Source organism: Ailuropoda melanoleuca, chromosome 3 (genome assembly GCF_002007445.2).
Source record: "Ailuropoda melanoleuca isolate Jingjing chromosome 3, ASM200744v2, whole genome shotgun sequence".
Taxonomy (NCBI): Eukaryota; Metazoa; Chordata; class Mammalia; order Carnivora; family Ursidae; genus Ailuropoda; species Ailuropoda melanoleuca.
The window spans coordinates 62,064,882-62,089,579 of record NC_048220.1 but is presented as its reverse complement, the minus strand read 5'-3'; the positions used below and the strand labels follow the sequence as shown (position 1 = coordinate 62,089,579).

The 24,698-nt window shown below is 36.8% G+C and overlaps 1 long non-coding RNA gene across 2 annotated transcripts in view; it reads right to left on the bottom strand.

Annotated features, from left to right (window-relative positions):
• The window catches only part of LOC105240355, a 110,111-nt gene extending 85,413 nt beyond the window's left edge, over positions 1–24,698 (bottom strand). The window contains exons 1-4 of one of the 2 annotated variants that reach the window (XR_004624129.1): positions 24,301–24,698; positions 13,848–13,953; positions 13,346–13,425; positions 9,531–9,592 (exon numbers count right to left, since the gene is read on the bottom strand). This is a non-coding gene — a long non-coding RNA (uncharacterized LOC105240355). The remainder of the gene's footprint in view (positions 1–9,530; positions 9,593–13,345; positions 13,426–13,847; positions 13,954–24,300) is intronic. The other variant, XR_002144001.2, reaches the window with a different exon arrangement.

Here is a 24,698-nt window from a genome sequence, read left to right as displayed (position 1 = left end):
CATGTTTAGCAATAGCAGGCCAGTACTCACATTTGAGATCATAAAAACAGAGGTGACCCCACCCATGGCTGTCAACCAAGAGTCAGTAAAATAGACAGGAACAATATTCAAAGCGCACAGTGAGCACTGAAGTCATATATGCAGCTATAACTAATATGGTATCATATCAGAGAAAAAAGCAACTATCTGAATACCTAGAAATCGGGCAGTGGTGGTGATTACAGAGCTGATCATATCCTGAGAGACACCAGAGCATAGAGTGACAACATAGAGACAACACTCAAGGATCCAAGGAGACCTGGCAGAAGCCTAGTCCCATAAAGAGACAAAAGGGTATAATATCTGTGACTATGGGCCCCACAGGCCCCTGGGACCAGGCTCAGGGTCACGGCCTCCCAGATCTAGTGGACCACACAGATTGGAGTTGAGGATTAGCAGTAATATGGAGCCCAGCAGTTGTAGCTGAGCTACCAGATGTGCCCACTGAGGAAGAAAAAGTCAAAGGCTCTACATATGCTTCCTATTGTTGTTGGATTTGGTCCAGGGACCAATGGGCTTGGCTGCAGGTGGGAGCACCAGTCCATTCAATTCAACTTTGTTCATGCAGATGCAGGGCAAGGAAGGGAGATGATGGCAGTGTCTCTCTCCTTATAAAGTGGAGGAATAATATTGGTTCCTACACAACTCTTATTCCAAAATTAATGCCTCAAGGATATTTAAGCTGCTTTAAAAAAAAAAAAAACAACACTTCCCAAATAGCTTGCCAAATTTATGAAAAACCCACTGCTTCCTGTTAATCCCTATTCCTCTCCAAGAAATGCTTGTAATATTATTTAATAGTGCTATAGATTTAGACTAACACAGTATAATCTTAAGGTTGTAGGAAAAGTATAGAATATGTGGAATGTTATGTAACCTTAAGAGTCCTTATAATAAATGCATTTTAAATAAATGAATAAAAATAAGAAATAAGTAAGAACTTTCTCAGATCTACAGAGACAGGACAGGATACAGACAAGATCATGGTCCTACAACAAAATCAGGACCACACAGTCACAAATTGCCAGAAGGCAAGAAATATTCTAAATCAACTGTACTATTGACATAGACTTGTATGTTTTCTTAAAAGTGTTAAAGGATTCAGCACACAAAAAGTTTTTATTTCAGAAAATAAAAATTAATAAAATGTTAAAATGAAAAGTAGCACATATTTGGCCACAATAACAACAACAACAACAAAAATGAAGAAAGTCTCGGGATCTGATCAATAATAAATGACCTGTTTAACCTAAAATATATTATCTCAGGACACCTGGGTGGCTCAGTTGGATAAGCGTCTATCTTTGGCTCATGTCATGATCCCAGGGTCCAGGGATTGAGCCCCACATCCGGGCTCCCTGCTCCGCAGGGAGCCTGCTTCTCCCTCTGCCTCTGCCTGCCGCTTCCCCTGCTGTGTGTTCCCTCTCTCTCTCTCTCTCTGTCAAATAAATATATAAAATCTTTTAAAATAAATAAATAAATAAATAAAATATATTATTTCTATCTCAGCAAAATTAAAAAAAATGGACCAAGACTCCACCACTGCATCAATTTTTTAAAAAGAAGTATGAGTTCAAAAGAACTAAGGGTGAATTTCACAAAGTAGATGTAGGTAATTTCAAACTGGCTACTAAGCTGATAAAGGTAAATGATGCAAACCAGAGCTTCCTATACACACACCTTGAGATTCTAAATCAGGGAGACACAGGTAGATTAAAAACTCTATGAACATCTTCTGCCCAGGGAATATTCCAATAACACACTCAGATGCAGACTCGGAACCCCCTCCTTAGTCCAAGGGCAACCCCAAAGAGGCCTTCCTGACACCGCAAGGAGGGGCGAATTTCTGCAACAACAACAAATAAAATGAAAATATTTCTAGCTTACATGTGGTAAACCCACCTATTTGTGGTTTTGAGAAACTTAGACACAGCCTAGTAAAAATTCTAAGACAATGAGTTGTCACAGTGTGACAAGGGCATTAATTCATACTGAGTCACTCTCCTAGTGCTTCCTACTAAAGACCAACGAAACCAAAATACGTCCCCCAGCATATCAGAAATAATGTATTTTCTACTTAGTTCAATGGGAAAAAAAAACTTTTATAACTTAAGAAAACTCAAAATATGTGACAATCTGTCACTGAATTAAAGTAAGTTATAGTAACAAGTGACCATGCATGCATAATACCCACTGTAGCTATGTGTTCATCTTCACATACAAAGGCTATTTCTCAATGGTCAGAGTAAAACTTTGGCTAATGATGCTGATGGAAAGATAGGGCTTGAGAAGAACCAAAGCTATGCGTAATCCAAAATCATTGGTATTTAAATCTGAAATGAGTCTTTGAACTTACAGTTGAACATGTTGTGAGAACACTAGACTCCTGTTACTTTACCAGCGCTCATTTTTATAAAATGTTTGCCTTGTATGGTGTACTTTACTGAGGCCTTAATGAGCAGGGCATATCACCGTGGGTGCTGGGGGTCAGGGAGGTTCAATCACAAGCGTTCCACAGTTCCGTTATTGCTAACACATGACATGCCCCCCAAACAGAGACAGGGGACCCGACTGGGACTCTTTAAGAAACAAGGGAGTGGTAGAGACATTGTCTCTTGACTTGGGAATGGGAACAAGGCATTCCTCCATATATATACTCTGTATTACCTCCCCTTAACTGAGTGTTATTATAGTGTATTGTAATTGGCCATTTAGTTATTTGTATCCTTCATGAAACTGCAAGATTTTTCAGAAAGAAAGTTTATTTTGAAATACTTAAAAATTCACAAGAAAGTGTAAGGAAATGTACTATCCCCAGCCCCTGTCCCCACCCCCACTGTTAAGATCTTGCATAATTACAATATCAAAACTATCTGTGCATTGGTATAATGCACAGAGTTTATTCATATATCAGCTGAATATCTGTGCAAAAATATCTGTGCATTGGTATCATGCACGGAGTTTATTCATATTTCAGCTGTTATACATGTACTTATTTGTGTTTGTGTGTATGTGTGAAGCTGTATGCAACTTTATCACATGTGTGGCTTTGAGTAACCACTACCACAATCAAGACACTTAACTGTACCATTACAAGATTCCCCAGTGCTACCCTTTTATGTCTATATCTACTCCCTCCCTTGCCCCCTCACCCCTGGAAACCACTAATCTGTCCTTCAACTCTAGAATTACATTATTTTAAGAATGTTATATAAATGGAAACAAACAATAACGTAACCTTTTAAGATACACTTTTTTCACTCAGCACAATTTCCTTGAGGTTCAGACAACTTGTTGCCCTATCAATAGTTCATTCTTTTTTATTGCTGAGTAGTATTCCATACCATGGACATATCATAGTCTGTTTAACCATTAATGGACATTTTATGTATTTCTAGTTTAGGGCTATTACTAATAGAGATGTTATGAGCATTCATGTACAAGTTTCAGTGGGAAAATAAATTGCAAGATTTTTAAGGGGATAAATAGTGTTTGATTCATTACTATATCTCCAATACTTTATACAATACACAGTAGGCACTCAAAAATGTTCATTGAAGGAATGATAAATAAACCACAAAATTGCCTCTAAATAAAATATAAAATAAGACTCATCTTGTGGGAAAAACACAATAAGCTGGGAGGGAAAATGTCAGCAAAAGGTCCTGAAAGTTGCTTTGCAAGCAAAGGAAAACATCAACAAAACAACAAAGCGACCTACTGAATCGAAGAAGATATTTACAAATGATATACTGTTAAGGGGTTAATATTCAAAATCTACAAAGAACTCCTACAATGCAACACCAAAAAATCCCCAAATAATCCAATTTAAAAATGGGCAGAGGACCTGCATAGACATATTTTCAAAGAAGACATATAAGTGGCCAACAGACACATGAAAAGGTGCTCAGCATCACTTATCACCAGAGAAATGCAAATCAAAACCACAATAAGGTATCACCTCCTACCTGTCAGAATGGCTAAAATCAAAAACACAAGTAACAATAAGTATTGGTGAGGATTTAGAGGAAAAGGAACCCTTGTGCACTGTTAGTAGGAATGCAAATTGGAGCAGCCACTGTGGAAAACAGTATGGAGGTACCTCAAAAATTAAAAATAGAATTACCATATGATACAGTAATTCCATACTGGGTATTTACCCACAGAAAATGAAAACACTAATTCAAAAAGATAAAATGCACCCTTATGTTTACTGCAGCATTATTTACAATAGCCCGATTAGGAAATCAACCCAAATTATGTCCATTGATAGATGAATGGATAAAGAAGATGTGGTATATACATATCATGGAATATTATTCAGCCATGAAAAAGAATGAGATCTTGCCATTTGCAACAACATGAATGGATCTAGAGGGCATAATGCTAAGTAAAACAAGTCAGACAAATACCATATAATTCCACTTATATGTGGTATTTAAGGAACAAAACAAAGGGGAAAAAAAGAGACAAACAAGAAAACAGACCCAAATACAGAGAACATACCAGTGGCTGCCAGAGGGGAAGTGGATGGAGGGTTGGGTGAAATACATAAAGGTTATTAAGAGTACACTTATTGTGATGAGCACTGAATGATGTATAAAACTGTTGAATCATTATATTATACTCTTGAAACTAATGCTAATTATACATCAATCAATCAATCAATCATTTTAAAAATTATAAAAAAGAGGTCCTGAAAGTTGCACTCATGGTTTTAAGTCTACAGTATTCCAAAGGATGAACACACACACACACACACACACACACACACACACACACAAACACACACACCTTTTTCAGTTTGCTTTAAATATTGAGTTTCCTATTAAGATGGTGTTTGGATTAATAAGCTACAGCTGAACTTTTTTTGGAAACAACTGAGACTTTCTATTCTAGCCAAAATGAATTAAGAGGACTTATGTGTACCTTCCTTCGTAAAACACAAACAATAACAACAATGACAAAAAATATAACAAAATGGGTTTTTTAAGACATGGACATCACACAACAAAGAGATCCCTAAGAAATGAGAAGCCAAGGAGATAAATCTTCTGCTTGCCCTGCTTACAGTCTTAAAGGTTTCTTAGCAAAGACACAGGAAGGGTAACTCAAGAGAGGCAAACTCCCTGAGTTGAGGAAGCAAGTCTGAAAGTATGGGAGGATAAGTTGGCTATGGTTCACAGGACAGAGCACCTGGCAGAGAGTTGCTGTATAAAGATCTCCTGAGACTGACAGAGTCCCACTTAAGAATTTAGCAGAGTACTGATCTGGGCAAAGGTGTCAGGAAACTTCCCAAGGCTGGGTATTCCTTAACTCTAAGGAATAAATAGATCTAAACAATGATCAATATCTGCTAATATCACAACAAGAGAAAGAACCAAGTAGTCTTGCTCATACTCTTCCAAATGCATTTGGTCAAGTTCCTAATCTTAATTACCAATTAGTAGAAAAGACATGGAGCAGAGGAGCTTATTAAACAACTCCACAGGAAGGTATCAGCAAATACAAACTATGGAGAGCTCTACCACCCAAATAATCCAGTTTTCTTAACAAACAAGGAAAAAGAGATAGAGGGAAAACCTACAGAGTATAAGAGAAGAAAAATAACCAATTGCAATGTATGGGTTTTATTTGTATTCTGTTTCAAATAGTAAAAAGTATTTGTAAAAATTTAAGAGACAATTAAATTGTCTCTTATTGATTGTGCGTATTTGATAACAATAAGAAAATACTGACTTTTAGGTGTGGCTCATTTTTTAGGTGTGATTCATTTTTTTCAATTAAAAAACAAGTCCTAAAAAAAACCCCAAAAACAAAATAACAAACAAGTCCTAATCTTATAAAGATATTTGCTGAAATATTAAAGAATGAAATGAAGTCATGTCTGGAATTGGCTTCCAAATAATTTGGGGTGGGGATGGGAAGTAGAAATAGGGATATGTTGAAACAAATTTACCCATGAGATGATAGTTGTTGAAGGTAGGTATAGGTGCATGAAAGTTCATCATACCATTCTCTCTAGTTTTTAGTATGTTTCAAATTCTCTTAATAAAAATATAGATAGGTAAATTGGAAATATATCAATAAATACATAATAAATTGAGGCCATGATTCAGGTTACAGGCCATGATGAAAACTATTTCTCAGACATGGAGATATCAGAGATGGTAATTTACGAGAACAAGGAGGACTGTGATTTGTAGCACTCCCTTAAGGGAAGACTATATTTTCTCCACACAGAAAACTGGCTTTTAAGGAAGGATAGACCTTCTTTCCGAAAATAGAGCTGGCAGTATGTAAGTGGTTGACTACCTAATTGAAGACACCAAAAGACATCAAAGGAGACCAAAAACCTGGGTCTACAGATGTGGTTGTTGTGTCTTCCTGTTCTTTTAATAAGGTTAGGTTTATGAGAAGTCTAACAGAGCACATGGCTGCTATCCTTCCAACAGCATTCCTGCAATACAACTCAACCAGTTCAATCTTGCCATTCCTACATTTCCTGTTTGCTCATTGTCACAACTCTACCTTCCACACACACTTTTTAGTTTTTTGGTTTTGAGGTCAGGGAGATGTCCAAAAAAATTTTTTTCCCATTCAAATAATTCATTAGAAATACATTGCATCTAGAATCTAGTTGTTTTCACAGCAGGAGGGACACTGTGAGTAGCTTGTCCAAGGTTCTGCCAAAAGAAGTCTCCTCTCTCCTCTTATCTGAACCCTACCCATTCAAAAGGATATGTCCAAAGCCAATAAATGGGAGTTCCTAAAAAGATGAACGTTACATCTTGCATTTTAAAAAAAAAAAAGTCCTCATTGTCCCTAGTTCAGTATCCTATATATAACTTATGCCTACATTTCTTACTCAAGAAATGAATTGCCGACTTTAAAAAAAATTAAAAAATCAATGTAAATTTTAAATTATCAGTATATAGTTAGCTGAGAATCCTGTCTGTAATATTACTGTAGTAGTAATATTATTAAAATATCATGATGCACCCTAATGTTCATTTTCACTAAATACCTAAAAAGGCCATGGGACCTTGGCTTTAAAATATGATTTAAAATCTGATGTGTGCTTTAGAAGCAAAATCAGCTTTGGGGACTCAAAGCTATTGAGCATTTTTGTAGGTTGGTTACATTTTGTACTTCAAGATGCATTACAGAAATTATAACTGAACTTTTTGAAATAGTTATCATCATTGTTACAACTTTCATTAGAGTGTTCTTCTTTTTAGAAACAGTCTTGCTTATAATGTCCATTTTAAAAGTTGCTACCCCAGGACAAAGTTATAATTGTCTTCCCATCAACAGTATTAAAAACATTCATCTCTAAGAAAGTGTTATAAGGAAATTCCACTGCAATGATAATTCAAATATTAAAGAAAATATTTAAAAAATGATAATGTATGATAGAATACCAAATGATTAGAAGTTCTTTGCAAGACTCTACAAAGTAATTTCTGATAAAAGCAAAATACCCATATAGTAGCCAACTAGTCACATGTAGTCTATGTAAATTTAAATCAATTAAATTTAAATTGTATTCAAAATTCAGTTTTTCCATTGTACTAGCTACATTTCAAATGTTCACCAGCCACATGTGGCTACTAGTTACCATACTGGACAGTGCAGATATAGAACAATGTCCATCATCTCAGAAAGTTTGATCGAGTAATGATGGTCTTTGTTAGAGAGATCATTACTGATGAATGGATGTACGTATATCAATTTATTTCTATCAAGTCATTTTTCCTTTAGTATAGAATACAAACCTATAAAATTTAAACAGCTTTTCTGGAAAGCCTATATTCTCATGTAAATATTTAAAACTGTGCCACAAGTATTGCAGTGTAGATTTTCTTTTTCCTCTCACCACAAGGGGAATGGAATTTCAAAAGATTCCACCTGCTCAAGATAGGGAATTATGGCATTAGCCAGTCTTCTTCCCCTTTGATTCACATTTTTGTTCTTTATAAAGATCTATTCTAACCCTGCTGCTTTCAAGTTTACCCAGCAATGGTCCAAACTTTATTTTGTGGCAAGGAATTCCTATTTAGAGGGCAGACCTCAGGCTCAAACTCCGCACTTGTGAAGTTTGTTAACTAGCGTAAGAAAACTCACTTCCTAGTCAGGTCCTCCTACCAGGAGAGGAGGCTCTTACACCCTTCCAAAGTACCAACAAATTCTTTAGTCTAACAGTTTCTCATCTCTCAATTCAGAAAGATGCATTTTGTAACATATGTAAAAAGACAGAAACATGTTAAGGTATAAATAATACCACATTGTCATGTGGGAAAGTGAAATGCTCCTGTAGTAAGATATTGAATAGGAAGGTCTGTCTAATTCAGCAGAGAAACTGAATGAAATCATCTCTACCATTCATGCTTAGCAAGGAGCCATGCTGCAAAGGAAAGACGGAAACACAAGAGTAACAAAGTAAATGAAGATAGTATGAGAAACGTCTAAACAGGGCTAAACCAGACTCATTTAAATGCTATTCCTGAAAACCTTGATGAACAGTAGTATGTCTGTATTTAAAAGACTAGATAAACCACATAGCTGATCCAGATGCTTGAAAAACAAAAAAAGCAATTTATAATTACATCGATATAGAGAGTTTCAAGTATTTTCATGAAAAAGTAAACATTAATGAATATTTAGTATCTAAAATAATTTGGCTTTAAAAGTAGAGAGTGCAAATAAGAAAAAAATAATAAAGTCTAAGTAAAGAAATATTTAATACAACAGTCCAAATATTTGTGAAGTGGATCTTTGTCCAGAACAGTGTATTGTTTGGAAACAATTTCTACAGTGGATTCAATAGATTCCATGGTGCTGAAAATGAATTAGAACCTTAAAATTAGCTATAGAAATTAGCTACAAACTAATGAGTTTGGGGGAAAAAGAAAGAACACAATATGCCAACTTTCCAACCCTTCCCACAAACAGACTTTCACATCTTAAAAATTATACTTTCTTTCAAGTTTCTCTGCATCCATAACATCACTTTTTTCTCACTTGCTCACTCCCCCAAGGAAGTCTAAAACCAAATAAACTGCTAGAAATGTTTACCAACAAAATATTATTTTCCAATCAATTTATTCTTAATTTTTAAAATTGAAAAAGGTTTTATTATAATTAGGTCACTCCTCCTGGCATAAGGCCTCTGAAACATTGTTTCTCAGACACTAATGGGTCTTGGAAAAGTTTGAAACTCTCAATTCATTATGACTTTGAGTAGCTGTTTTGTACCTAAGAATGAGAATTGATGGAGAGGTTGAGACTAAACACATAATTTTATGAAATATGATGAAAACATAAGGGTTTTGTTATGACGCACATAACAATCAAGAACTTGTTTCTTTTTAGCAGGCTCCTAAAAAGTACCTCCCGTATAATTATTAAATAAAAACACTCACTTATTCAGTCCTCAGCTAGCTTTTAAACTCTGAATAAGAGAAGTACACAGTGAGAGAGGTACTTACATGGTTTCCTTGGATACTGGATGATGCCATTCAGGTCTATGTTTTTATCTGAAAGTGGTGCCCTGTGGAGAAATGAGGCTCGGTGAGTGGCTGTTTATACATAGTAAGTAAATAGGAACTTTGTTTATTTTACAAAGCATTTCTTATTTTGACCCAGATTTCTTTTTCTCATCATACCCAAACCTTGTAAACAGCAATAATATGGTAGAACAGGTACTTTGCACAATTCTTTCTAATACCACTTAAGAAATCATAATTATTAAAGCAGAAGCTCAGAACGCTTTGGCTAAGCACATTACTCCTTGGGCGACTTTATATATCTTAACTACCGTATTTATGTCAGATATATCAATGAACATTGCCTGCCTCTCTATTTTCCCTCAAAAGGAATTGTTCTCAAACTGTCAACAAAAAAAAATTAACCTAAAAAAATTTCACATAAGGGATAAACGTCCTTACCTTAATCAAAGAGTAAGAGAACTCTAGCTTTACCAGCTCCTAAACATCCAGGGTTTCCACAGACATGAACTGTCATTTTAAATGTAGTAGTGGGGTCCTAGATTCTCAGTAGTTTAAGGGCTACAAGCACACAATTTTGACATTCAGTCTCTCAGAACTACACACTGTCTAATTTTGGTAGCATGATTAATCCCTCCTATGTGATAAGTTTTAACCTTCTAATATTTCTCTGGATCGAAAAGAACAAATGAGCTACAGCAGAGAATGGCAACTAACTTTAACGCTTAACACAATTTAATAATCTGAAATGAAGTAAGTGTGTGCTATGTTTCCATTAAAAAGTTTCCAGCCACAATTAATTGAACAAAAACTTGTCTTGTTCCAAGATTATTCTTGGAAATGTAATTTTAAAGTCTGCGTGAAATGAGGAAACTTACTTTTTTACCATATGAAAGCAATCTCATTTTTTAGGAATGATTTTTGGATAGACTTCCAATTTGATATTTTCCATTTGAACTAGCAGCATAGGGGCTTGGCAGGGGGAGGGGAGGGAAGCAATTCTGTGTTCTTTTGCCAGCACTGACAAAGGTCTGGTTGTCAGTGATACCTTTACAGCTAAATTTACCCCAGAGTGACAGGAACAGGTGCACCTCGGCCTGCCAGACACTTGTGCACAGGGATCACGCATCTTACGGCTTGACGATCAAGGGGGGAAAGCCTGGGTCTTCATAGAAAAGGAGAAGAGACAAACGCAGCCCAAACTGGGGGGTTTCTCTTCAAAGCCAGCTGGTCTGGCTTTATTCTACAGGAATTTTTTTACCTGTCAGGGTTTGGACAACAAAGCCCTCAGCAGGTGCTGAAGGGTACAACTTCCTGGAGAAGCAGAAAGGCACTGGTGAGTTTCAATTGCCAAAATGTATTTTTTAATCTTTAAAAGTTGATTTTGTTATCTTGGAAGAGGCACTGCTGAGGAACCTACATTCAGAAAGCTGATGAGACCATTGGAATCAGAGCCAACTAACTCAACAGTAGGTTTGCCTGGTGTAGAAAGTGGAGCTGTTACCATTTGACAATTTTTTACATTTAAAAAGAGTTTTATAGGAAAGACTTTTATATTTTGAATGTTGGTCTCTTTCATTACTAACTCCAATATCTGAAAGATGAAGAATTAATTACATATATGATATTAGACTATTAAAATAAACACACAAATATCATTTCCTCTCTTTTTGTTATCTAATTCTGTCATAATCTATTCTGAATAAAATGGGTTTTTAATAAATCATATAAAAATGTGAAATGGTACATGCTCTTTTCAAACATTTCATGCGCTAGTATTTTTTATGTGTTCATGTGACAGGAATATGATTAGAAAGAATATGAAATTAGTTTTATTTATAATACATTTTTAAAAACATGTATTGCACAGAATATTTAATAATTAAAAGTAGCAGCACTTTCTCATTACCTTACAAAGAGTTTCTTTGGAGAAAAATCTTTGGAATAAACAACCAAGAAGTACTAAAGCATGTTTTTACGTCACTGATTTCCAAAATTAGTACATTTATATATTTGGTATTTTTATTTTGTGGATTCAAAAGTTTAGGCAAAAATATTTTTTTCAGAATAGAATAGGATTTTAATTAATACAAAACATGGAAAAATAAGACCACATGTCAGGATATATTTTTAAAAAGTGATGCTATTTCAAGGACTCATTCTTTTAACTACGCTTCACAGCATTTCTCTACAAATTGTTGTATTATACAAATTGAAAACATTTATTTAAGCAAGTAAGGAGCTCAAAGCTAAAGACTATACATAGTAAACATATGAAACCATTTTAACAACCAAATTCCATATTCACAAGCAACATGGGCTAATGAATGTAAAAGACACATGGCATACACCAATCAAGAATGCTATAAATTATTAGCCATAAAATCAATTTTCTGGGCTGTGGGGGGTACAATTGGTGCTTAAGAAGAGAAAGGCTCCTACCAATATAAATTACTAATATCATGAGGTAATTGTTTTTTTCTGATGATCTCATAAATAATTTTCAATCTACATGCTTAACATATAGTTGTATAGTTGGTTAAATAATAAGATCTGACTTCTTTAATGACCACTACATCTAAAACAATTATCAAATCAATGATGATATGGATAAGCCACAAATTTATAAGTATCATACTCTTTAAGACTGACTTAATTGCTGTTTAAAATTATGAACTATTTATGGTTTAAAAAATTACCAGAAATGACTTAGCCAACCAAAACCATCTAATATTTTTAAAACATAATTAAAACCCAAATCTAATTTGCATTATAAATTATTACATATGGTTCGGAAAATTAAAGTATATTCTATTTTTTTAAAAGGAATATATTATGGTTTCAAACTGCTATTTTTGTGTGATATTCTGTCATCTTCATCATATTGTTTCTGGCATCTAAGTAACCATGGTCACTGCATTTTTTAGATAACTTCATTAGTCTCTTAAAGAATGATTATGTACTGCACGCACTTGATAATTTTGTTATTTATTTGGTCTGTTAAATACTATATTCCTAACGAATCAGAGCACTTACTTTTAGAAATAAGTACTGCAAAACTGAATGAACACTCTTAAGTCAACTTTAGGATTACATTTGTGAAGTCTTTATCTGCATTACTACTGGCTATAGTTATTATACTCAATATAAGCCATACAAAACTTCTTCCAAAGTATTTTTTATGACTCTTATGAATTATTTAAGGGTGACTGAACCTATTAGAGACAATGTTAGGTATAGCCCAAATATTTCTAAATAACCAAAATTTGTCATTTTAACCATTCCCTGAAAGGTGAGCTTAATTTAAAATTTCATGGTTTTTTCTTGTAATTATGGAAAAAATCTTTAATTCCTAGTACAACTTGCAGCTACATGTTTGTACTTTCTGGTAAACCTTCAACTTTTGTGTCACAAAAATACCTATGCCAACTCCCTCAAAGTATGGAAATGATTTCTTTTAATACATCTTAGTCAGAAATTATGACAACATTACAATGACTCGTGTGTCCTGAAACTTTAATTTGAAAACATATTTTTAAATTTTAAGCATTATTTGCAATATAGCTTCATATCTTAAGAATGGCTTATTTATAGTGAATAAAAATTAATTATACTCCTCTTTCAGAAAGGCATTTGAAAAACCTTTTGTTTACCCTTAGATGCACAGGGGAAATCTTGATTCTCTCAGCAACTAATTTCAATAAATTATATTGTGAATATCAATCTATTTAATTTCAGGACAATGAACCTTCCAGCTAAAACGGTTTACTTGTAAGTATTTAAAGAAACAAAAATACTTTGGCAGCTTTAAATGTATCTCCTCGTTGACCAGCCACCTGACTGACAGCTGTCAACTGTCTGTGGGCCAAATGTCACCCTGTAAAGATAAAAATTACATATTACTCATCCCTGTTGATAATACCTGGTGCCAGCAAGGTTTTCAAGTAGGAATAACTAGACTATAGATATAAAGAAGTAAAAAGGGAATCATTTCCACCACCCACCATCCCTCCTTTGTTATTAACTTATTTCCCCTTCCTTTTCTACTTATCCCATTTCTCTTGATGCCCATATCTCACACCTACAAAGAGTTAATTTCCTTACAGGAACTTCAGATGTATGTAACAAGTGTGTGACCACGAAAATACTGGGCAGCCAGGTAATGATGCCCACACATTTCTTTCAATCAAATCTTCTTTTGAGCTCATGGAGTGCTTGAATTGTGGGAAAGAGTCTTTGATGCTTTCAACTACTCATTTAAAAAAAAAAATGAAATGGAAGCACAAAAATAAAATTTACCCAAGGTCACCGATGTGAAGATGTAGATGTACACTTGGATCTGTCCCCCAACTTCACATCCAGTGATATATTTTTCTATTAGACTTTAAACATGTGGACAATGAAACTATAAGTAAAAGAGAGCACATGGAAAATTAATGTGAGTGACATTCCATTGGGGAACTGTTTGCAGCCACCAAACTTAATACCTTATTAGAGAAATACAGTTTTATCAAAGCATATTAAAATGTAGCTTTAAAAAAAAAAAGAACATAAACACATTAAAATATCTATGGTATAAAATCTCTTTTAGATTCTCTTTATTATTATTATTTTTTTAAGATTTTATTTATTTATTCGACAGAGATAGAGACAGCCAGCGAGAGAGGGAACACAAGCAGGGGGAGTGGGAGAGGAAGAAGCAGGCTATAGCAGACGAGCCTGATGTGGGGCTCGATCCCATAACGCCGGGATCACGCCCTGAGCCGAAGGCAGACGCTTAACCGCTGTGCCACCCAGGCGCCCCAAGATTCTCTTTATTATTTAACCTGATTTCCAAACTCAAAATATTTATGGTGTATATGAAACAGCAGAAAGAAAAAATAATCAATGGCAATATATATGTTTAGAAGATAAATGCATAAATGAAAAGTTCAGGTTGAAAAAAATTTTTGAAATATTAGAAAATAATTAAAAATACCAAATATACCAAAGCATAAGCACACATACATTACCTAAGTACAGAATATACTAAACAGTTCACATAACCAAATCAACAACTAACTAGCATTGTGTGTGTGTGTGTGTGTGTTAATTACAAAACGTCTCTGGACCCCAGAGGCCTCATCAGCAAGTGTTTCCTAACAGCTCAGAAATTCTATGACTCAACAATCCTGTATTAATATAAGTATCTGGTATTTATTCAAATAATTATTAATTATAGTAATATTTTATATTGCTATAATATAATTTGTTGATAATGCCACACGTCATACAGATTCAATCAAGGTCATGAAAATATATTCAAACTAAATATTTTATTCTCCTCTGACCCTCTAGAAAAGAAATCATTTAGGCGATAACTACCATGTTCTGAATTTAAAAGGATTTATTTTAACCCTGAGCTTTGGAGCTGTATTTGCCTGTAAGAAGTGTTTGCTTTAAAACCCAAACAAGCAAATGAATTTTTTAAAAGGTGGGGAGCTTAAAACATTAATATAGGAGGATATGGGAGGAAATTGTGGACAGAATTCCCCTGCAAGGAATTGGTCTAGAATAATCTCCAACCGCTCTATGGTACCATTCAGCAACTAAATTATACAATATATCTAAATTTACAAATGTATTTGCTTATTCTATTACATCTAGTCCAAATCAACATTATTAATCAGCAAACCACTTAACAATATGCAATAACTGTATGCAAATCGATTGCAAGCAAAATAATCAGTAAATAACATCCATTTCTAATAATTGTGAAAGACAGGGGTGTCAAAGCAAAATGTGCAAAAAATTCAGTCATCTCCCTGCATCTCAAAGGGGTGTTAGTGAAAGTGAATGACTTGTCTCTCATCTGCCTTTGAAGGCTCTTAGACGTTTTCTCATTAGAGCTAAAGAGTACTGTCCAAAGAGTACCAGAGCAGAAGTAGGCAGCTGTGAGTCGTAATCTCTATTTCACTGCTCAGTAATTTTGTGACTGGAAACAAGTCATGTAACCTGTGGGAGGATACTGAAGGGATGTGACTCTTTACTGGGCAGTGCATAAATCACAAGAAAGGCAGTTCTATAAGGTGTTTATCCAATAGAAGGTGTTTCTGTTGCTTCATGTGAAGTCCCAAAAGGATTTGGGACATTTTTGGTGGGTTCCAGTCTCCAATGGCACACCCTTGCCCCCTCCCTACTGCTATAAGAAGCCCACCATATTGGCGGCATTCCAAATAATTAAAACAGCAGTTTTTAGCCTGTGAGATGAGTGTGGAAAACAAAATCACTTTACAATACACTACTGACCAGCTAGCCATATTTTTCCTACTTGGGTACCCTGGTAACAAAACATGAAAGGTCTTACCTTCAAAATTACATTTATCACACATAGCTTTGAACTTTTCAGTACACTTTATAAGGCTGAGTTCACACACACAAGAAACAATAGCCATTTAGTGTATTTAGTTTTATAAAACGGGACATTTTAAAAAATGAAAAAAAAATATTCACCACACTTGCTACTGTAAGCCAGCTTGAGAACATGCTTGATTGTGTCAGAAAAATGTTGGAACAAGAAACAGGCTCATCAGAACACCCCCTAATCTGAAGTGTTAAAAATATCTGGATCCAAGAGAGGTTAACAGCAGCAGCTGGCTACGCAGAGAGGTTAAAAGCCTGGAAATATGGATCCCCCTGTTACCCAGGAGGACAGTGTTGTGGAAGGCCCTATATGATTGTTCGGCAAGCAGAGGTAATTATCAAGGTCATAAGGAATATTTGTATTAATTGGAAGTCTTTTTAGGGAAAAGCCACATTTCTCAAGTGATTGTGAATGGGACTAGTCCTGGCTGCCAGGAATCTAGGCTCACAAGCAGCTGGCAGTCAGTGAAGCATGAATGTGTTCTCAGCTCAGTTGTCACTAATGGTAGAGGTCACAGGATCCGAAACCCATTTTACAGGTTTTGCTGAGATACTGGTATCCAAGAGCACAGTTCATCCAAGAAAAGATAAGCACTGACCCTCAGATATGTAAAGCTGAAAAACTACATAGAAATTTGAGAGAATTGGGTCCCCGTATTGCTTAATCAGTCTTCTAATCACAATGGACAGAATATATGAGGCATGTCTTTTTTGATTGTTTACACTATGAGCCAAGACAAGCAATGGAAAGATTCATATCATTCTGACCTCTCATTGTTACTATTTTGAAAGGAGTTCACTAATTTAGAAGTTCCATAAAACTCACGATTAGTTGAGAGCATGGGAATGAATAATGGAGCAACTCAAGGTTAAGGAATAAGAAGTCTTTGCAGATCTTCGGATCACCCTTAGCCTAAGGCAGTGGCTAGCAAGCAAAATATACGTAACAAACACCCAAGGAGCTAGCTGCAATGGGGATCCAAGGTGGGGCCTAAGGATCTGAGTGAATCCAAGGCCCTCTGATAAACTGTTCTGTGTTACACTGCTCCGACCTCACTACAGCCTTCCCTTCTGCAAGAGGGTCATTTCTCTTGCTCTGCGGTGGCAAGAAAACCAGCACCCAGCGATCTCAGCTCCTAGGAGACCAAAGGAAGCCTAATGGATACAGCTCCACAAGTTATACGTCCATTTTTATTTATTGTCAGATATACTTGCACTTAAATAATTTGTTTATTTTAATTATTTTTATGTAGATTGGCAGATGGTAGGGTTCAGCCAACACTAGAGATAAGCCAAAAATCATTCTCAAGTTCTACTTGAGTTTCTGGCACTAAATAAAACAGCTTTAAATATGAACAATGGCTTTAATGGACTCTTCAGAAAAGTCACTAAAAAATAGCACAGAGAGTGCTTGTTAGAAGTGTACATGCATATACATTCAAGTTTTAGAATACTTACTTGATCAGCACTGACCTAGGAAGTTTAGAAGACTAGGGCCCAGCAATAATGTAGGGGAAACCGCAGGCTTGACTCTCCTGTGTGTTATTTTGTGGCCATAGGCTACCCAAACTAGAATCTCACAGCTACAAAAGGGTGAGGTGAGAATGTGTGGAACAGTGTAGATGGACGAACATAAGTCCTTCGAAAATAGATAAACACAAGCACATGCCTTATTCGCTGTGAGTTAATCAGAGTAATTATAGTGATTAACAACAAAAAAAAATCATAGAAACTCTTCTATGCCCATATTATCTGTAGCATACATCAATTGTTTAGAAATAAGCTCCCTTGTTAGCAGTATTTTATTTTGAAGTGATTCAAATAAATAGAAAATTATTAATATCTTATGGTTCTGAAATAGAAAATGTGACTTTCCAAAGCATGAAAAAAAAATCTTGTTAATAACCAAGTGTGTGTGTGTGTGTGTGTGTGTGTTTATAGTTGTATTGACTTTATAACTGAAAATAAAAAATTTAAAACTGAAAATGAAAAGATGAAGCAGAAAAGATGAAGGAAGAAGGAAAGGGAAGAAAAAAAAGGAAAAAGGAAAGGAAATTGAAAAGAGGATTAAATCTATCGATTAGCTATTTCACTATTGCTAAAGGGGTCAAAAGGTGAATGAAAATTGTAGAATGTTTCCTATTTACCCCTTTTAAAGTAGAGTTCAAAATCTTTTACTTAGAATCATATTTCTTCATCTCTGAGTTACTTTAGAATATATTATAAAGTACATTGCATTTGATATGGATGCTCCATGTTTACAGGTTTAATGCCATACAAAGTTGGGAAATATTTAATTTACTTGCCCCATATTTGCACACAGGAAGATGCTTTATCTGCGATTTCACAGAGGTGATAAAGGGCAGAATGCATTTCTCCCTCAAACCCTGAACCTCTCTCCAACCCTTCCAAATTCTAACCTTCATCCAGGAAACAATACACAAGCTCGTTGCAGGGCTCTTATATCCCCTTCAAGACATTTCTGGAGAAATCATCACTAATTACACCTCTGATGGCTTTTGGAGGCAGAAAGGAGTTCACACAGGGTGAGACCAAGTGACAACATGGTAGCTATGACACAAGGGACATGCAACAGCTACGTGCCTCCTATGTAAGACAGGAATAGAAAAAAGAGACTGGAACAGGTACTAAAGTGTTACTGTATTTTAAAAAAATAAGTAGACAAATTTTCAAGGACCATCACGATACTTGGCTGATAGAGAGTTCCTCTTCCAGTCACAACTTCTTCAAAATTAATGTAGTTTCTTCTTCAACTAAGAGCCAGGTTTCCCACTCACTGGCACCCAGGGCTCACTGACACGTGAGCCAAGTGGGAGGGACCTGAAACACGCTGAAAGTCTCCTTCCTGAAGCATCTCCTGATCAACAGAGCAGGGAATTTATGGAAGTTGTGTAATCATAGATACTCCTTTGCAGTATGAACTCCTTTCAGAAAACTTCTGAAGAGAAGTTCATGTAAAGGAGTAACACACTGATACTGCATCATGAAGTAAACTGTTGGAGTGGCTGGCTCCTCTGATAGAATATAGTCCAAGAGAATTCTGGAACATAAAGAGGCTGCTGAGGAATGAAAGGACCTTGTGGGTCACACCAGTGAAAGGCTGTGAGGAGACAGAGACACTCAATAAAGAGCTATTATTGATTTTAAAAATTGCTGCTGGGTGAGTGGAGCATGCCAGAGTGAAAGAAGGACAAGCTGAAGGTGAGTCTAGGGAGGCTACTGATTAAAAGACAAGCTTCAGGAACCTTGTAAGGTTTTGCCTATACCACACAGATACTATTGATTTAAAAAGACTTAAAAACTCAGATTTAATTAAAAGCCACTAATTCTGTATACTTATGTGAAGGTTCCTTAAATTTAAGTGTAAGAATATGTAATCCATAAGCAATTCAGAAGATGTCTGACATAACTAAAAAATAAAATCTTGGAGCCTTATTCTGAGCAAATGGATATATAACTACTTTCATAAGTCTGATAAAATCAAATATGAACACACAAAAAAAATGTTTCTCTGAAAAGAATATGGAACACTGACAAGGAGAATATAAACTGACAACCCTAGAATGTAAGACTTCTTGTTATAATATACATTGGTTTAATCAACATATTATCCTAAATATTTTATATTTATTTCAAATATAAAAAGCTCTATTATGAAATAAAAACTTCTTTGAAGCATGAAAGCTGATAGAAAAGGAAACAACTTCTAAAATATTGTTAGGTAAATGAGAAAATGTGATGTTTTCCTGGAACATGGGGTAGTCCTTGAAAGTGAAATCGTGTAATGTTAACTAACATTTACTGACCATTTTCTACATGCCAGGCACTAGGTGACTATAGAAAGACAATCTTATGTCCTCCTCTCAGGAAAGTTATCATCCTGTGTAGGTCCTGCCACATTCTCTATTTTCTAACAAGGACATTTTGAAAACTTATGTCAAATGGTCATTAAGTCTGAGCTTGGATTCTAATCCAGCATCTTTGATTTACCCTTCCCTGCCCCTTGTAGTACATTCCTTGCAAAGGTATTTCCCATGATGTTCATATAGGATATGTAACTTCTAATTAATGAAACTAACTTTTTAAAAATTTTATGTTACTTGCCAAAATGTCTCCTCAAAGGCTACACGTTCACATCAGGAATACCCTTGAAATTCCCCTTTTGTACCAGGGGTTAGTGTCAATTTATGAGCCAGATGTTAAATAATCTGCTGCTTTATAATCACATCATAGTTTCCATCAAGCACCTTGTTCACTTCACTTGGTTTGGATTAAGCGTCACCAACAAATTCATCCTTAATGATAATGATTTGCCATAATCAAACTTAAGACTGAATAACAAGTTCCTAAGGAGATTTCTATAGAGACCTATGCAAAGACATTATTGCTGAAATAAGCAAATACTTCCTAGGCTGTCTACCCTGAAGAGGATGACACACGTTTAGACATGTATTTCTAAAATATTTTCTGGTGCGGGAAAGAAATATCGATTATATCACCTCCTGATCTCATCATCCCTATAAGTGAGCAAAGGTTATAAGTCTAAGGAAGCAATACAGCATCGTAGCTAAGGGCATCGCTGGAAACAAACAAACCTAGCTTCATGTCCTTTGTCTGGTACCTAGGGACTATGAAACCCTGGGCAGGAAATGTCACCTCTCTTAAGCTTTAGTTTTTAAAATCTGTAAAATGAGGAGACTTGTAGTTCCTGTCTGAAAGGCTGTTGTTTGGATAAAAAGAAAAAAAGTTTATAAACCAGTCAATACCATTAAATTAATTAAAGCAGTTAATACAAGACTAATAAATAGTGAGTGGCCATTAAATATGACGTACTTTATTTAACTCTCATTCTAATAAGGTAGTATTATTTTTGCACATATAATACAAATATCCTTGTATTACAAATATGAATATTATTCATATAGAAATATCTAACTACAAATTTAGTTTTAAAAAAAATCGTCTATAGAAAATCAGACCTCCTTGGTTTGGATCTTTGACTCAGGGAACTCGTATATACTGATAAGTCAAGCCAGTTTTAATGCCTGACTTAACTTTAAAAGTTTTACTGCATTTTACTTTTAATTCTCACCATATTCCAAAACAATTCAGAGAGACTTCATCCCAAGCAATGAAAATTAATTCTCTCTTTTCCTGGTAAATTAGAATATGGATATAATTACATATCTCCTTGTTTTCAACTTTAGTATGTAGGGGAAACATATAAATCTATGCATAATCTTGCCTTACTGAAAAAATAAAATTTGTATTATTTTCCTTGGTCTATAATTTCAGGTTATAAATAAAATATTTAGAAGTAATTTTGTAAATTCTCAACTAAGTAAAATACCATCATTTGGAAAATTACCTAGAGAGATAAAGAAAACAAGGTACATTTTGAAGTGTGGTGGCTTTATTCTCCCTTTCTAGATTTCTTTGTCTTATTTTGGTGTTCTTAATGAGAAGAGATAGCAGGAATAGGAATACCAGATATAAATTGTTAACAATTTCGGAGTCCATTTTTTACTTTAATACATATTTACACAAATTGAAATCAATAGAAATCACACACGTCCCAAGTGGGACTTTATTAAAACCAAAAATACAAAATGTCTATGGCTTCTGTTTTGCAAGAAGCAGCAAACAGTCCCCTAGACATAGTTGTAATGTTGATCATGCATCCAACAGAGAACAACATCTAGGTCCCTCTTGAACAGAATGCTCCATTAAGCATTCCATGGGCTCCCCCTTCCCGGCAGGCCTTGGCCCAGCCCCATTGCCATAGATGGCCATCAGACATTTGGAATGACATCAGGAGATAATCTGAGCAGACTCTGCCCTAAAGAATTCAAGCTAGCAGGAGACTGAAGATATCAATGTCTTCTTGGCTGACAACAGCATTCCAAAGGTCAACCAGGGTGAAAAAGGATGGACTTGGAGTTTCCAGTGCCTTTTCAACAACCAAGCAGCTAACAAGTATAAAGAAGCATCCCTCAAGACAAAAAAATAATAAATTAAGACAATGGAAGTCTGGAAGTATACTAGAAATGCCATGCCTATGAAAGGGAAATAAGACAACCTATACCCATTCAATCAGGGAATTTTAGGATTGAAGAGATCACTACCTCTTAAAAACTAAACTCACAAATAGTTCTCATCCTGAACCAATTTGCACCCCTCTGACAATCTACTTCTCCAACTTTTTCTGCTGTGTCAGTCCCTGTATGGGTGAATACGGAACTTAATGGTATAGAAGTAGAAATTCTTTGCAGAAGAGTAAGAATGTCTTTGACTACAGTTTACCAATTTCCCAGCCCTGTGCTTTATGTTGGGTGGCTCATTTAATCACCATAACAAAGTTTTAAGAGTAGCACTTTATGTTCCACATTTTACAGAGGAAATTGAGGCAAAAGGAGGTTCCATAACTTGTACCTGATAGTATCTTCATCGAATTTGGGGGAGATTATGCTTTACTAACAATTCTCACCTTACATAACACTTTTCCTCCCTGACCTTAAGAGTGTTTTTTAGCTCCTACTTTAAAAGGATAATCCCATTTTTAAGATTATTTTTAAGTATAAGTAAGGACAATGTTATCCCAACCAATCTCTTTAAGGAGACATGATATGAATCTATGAAGCTACCAATAATAACACTTTTAGTTTGGAAGACAGTGTTTCCTACACACCTTAATTCTTTATTAGAATTTCTTCCTAGAAGAATGCTTAGAAGTATTTTCTCTTGTAAAGGGGTAATCCTGTGGAAAATCTTCTGTTCAGGTCACCTTTCTGTAGGGTTAATTTGCCTAGCCAACCCCAGGCAAGGTGCCCTGGTCTGGCACAAAGTGTAGTAGATAGACCCTGTCCAGTGACCTTATCTTCTTTCTAAATTTATGGCATGATTTGGGGGTGCATCTGTTAATTTCTCTGGGCCCCATTTGTCTTCCCTGTAAAAAATTAGGTGCTTGTGTTAAATGTTCCCTAAGACCTCTTTCAGCAAGAAGATGCGGAAATTCTGACTTTAAAACTTTCCACACTAGTGCCAGGAAATGCAAATGCCAAGAGTGTCCTAAAATTTGGCTGGTATCATAAAGCAGATTCTTTCTTTCTTTTTTTTTAACCAGCATTCATTTAAAACTCTAGAGCAGCACATTCCAATAGAACTTTCTGCAATGATGGCAATGTTCAACATCTCGCAGTCAAATAAGGTAGCCACTAGCTGCCTGTGGCTATTGAGCACTTGAAATGTGGCCAGTATAACTGGGGAACTGAATTTTGAATTTTATGTAATTCTAATAAGCTTAAACTTAAAGAGCCACGGGCGGCTAGCGGCTACCACACTGGTGGCAGCTTACAGCTTCAAAAGCACGACAATATGAACACTTTACACCTTTGGTTTACTCAGCCGAGCACTTTACAATGTCTTTGGAGCATTGATCTTTCCACCACTCTTGGTGCCCTTGGTACAGCTCCACAGAGAAATCAAACAACAGCCCAGGCATTTGCATTTCGTGATGGCATTTCTGCAAGAGACCGCGGTACCATTCTCACATGCCAGCAGATAGAGGGGATGGAAAGGGAAAGGAAGTTTCAAGGGGGGGTTATGTCTTTTCTCCCTCGTCTCCCATTTGTCGTGTAGCTTGTGGCCTTTTCCTAGCCAAGACGCGCACCTATCCACCAAGGCAGCTTAACCACCAGACCCAGCAGTTGGCTGTTAGTTTTTTAAATAATCGTGTAGACCCTGAGAGATTGGGCTGTAGAATCCAGCTCCGGGACCGTGTCCTTTCCTATTGGTCTGTCAGGTGAAAAACAGGGCTGACTGGCGGGACAGGGGCGGCGGCCGGACCTGCGCCCGCCGCTCTTTCTCCCCCCGGCGCGCAAACCGCTCAGAGCCCTGGCGGCTGCCAGGGCTGCCAGGGCCGCCGGACGCCGACCGCGTGCCAGCGCTTTGTGCACCGTGCGTAGGTGGGTTCCCTGGGCGCCGCCTCATCCCCAGCTCTCTGGGGTCGTCGTTCGCCAACCTAGGGGAAATAGCCCCAAGATCCCCAAACCAGGCGAGCGGGGCAACTCCCCGCCACCGCCACCGAGCGCTTCCAGGGCCCACCCACTAGTGTTGCGCCCTCCTCCCATTCTCCACAGCCCACCACGCGGCTTCCTCGCCAAACCACCAGCCGCTTTCCCCCGAGCCGTGACATCCCCCTCAAGACACAACCCGGCACACTCCCCGCCAAGACAGCCCGCCCCCCTCCGCGCACCCAGGCCCACAGGCCCCCGGAGGGCCCGGAGCCCGCCTCCTCCTCGCCCGTGGCGCACGCACGTGGCGCACTCACCCCCTACTAGCTGCCTCCGAGCTCTAGAAACGCTCCCGGGAGGGAGCCCCCGCCCCCTCGGCTCCGTCCGCTCTGAGGAAAGTGGGTGGGGGGAAGCGGAGACGGGCTGAGAAGGAGTAGGTAGGTCGGTCCGCTCTGAGAAAAGTGGGTGGGGGGAAGTGGCGATGGGCAGAGAAAGGAGTATATAGGTGGAGAGCGGTGTTGGAGGGGACGACTGGCAATAATTGGATGGCGTTGCGGCTGTTGCGCCTCTGTGAACGCCCAGCCAGCGCGGATTCACTTTCCACACAAATCACCCGGAGGGATTGTTGCTGCCTGCAATCAATAACTCAGCGGAGTGAGCTGCTGAAACCAGAGGCGTCCCCTGTCTGGGTCTTTAAGGGGCCATCCGAACTGAA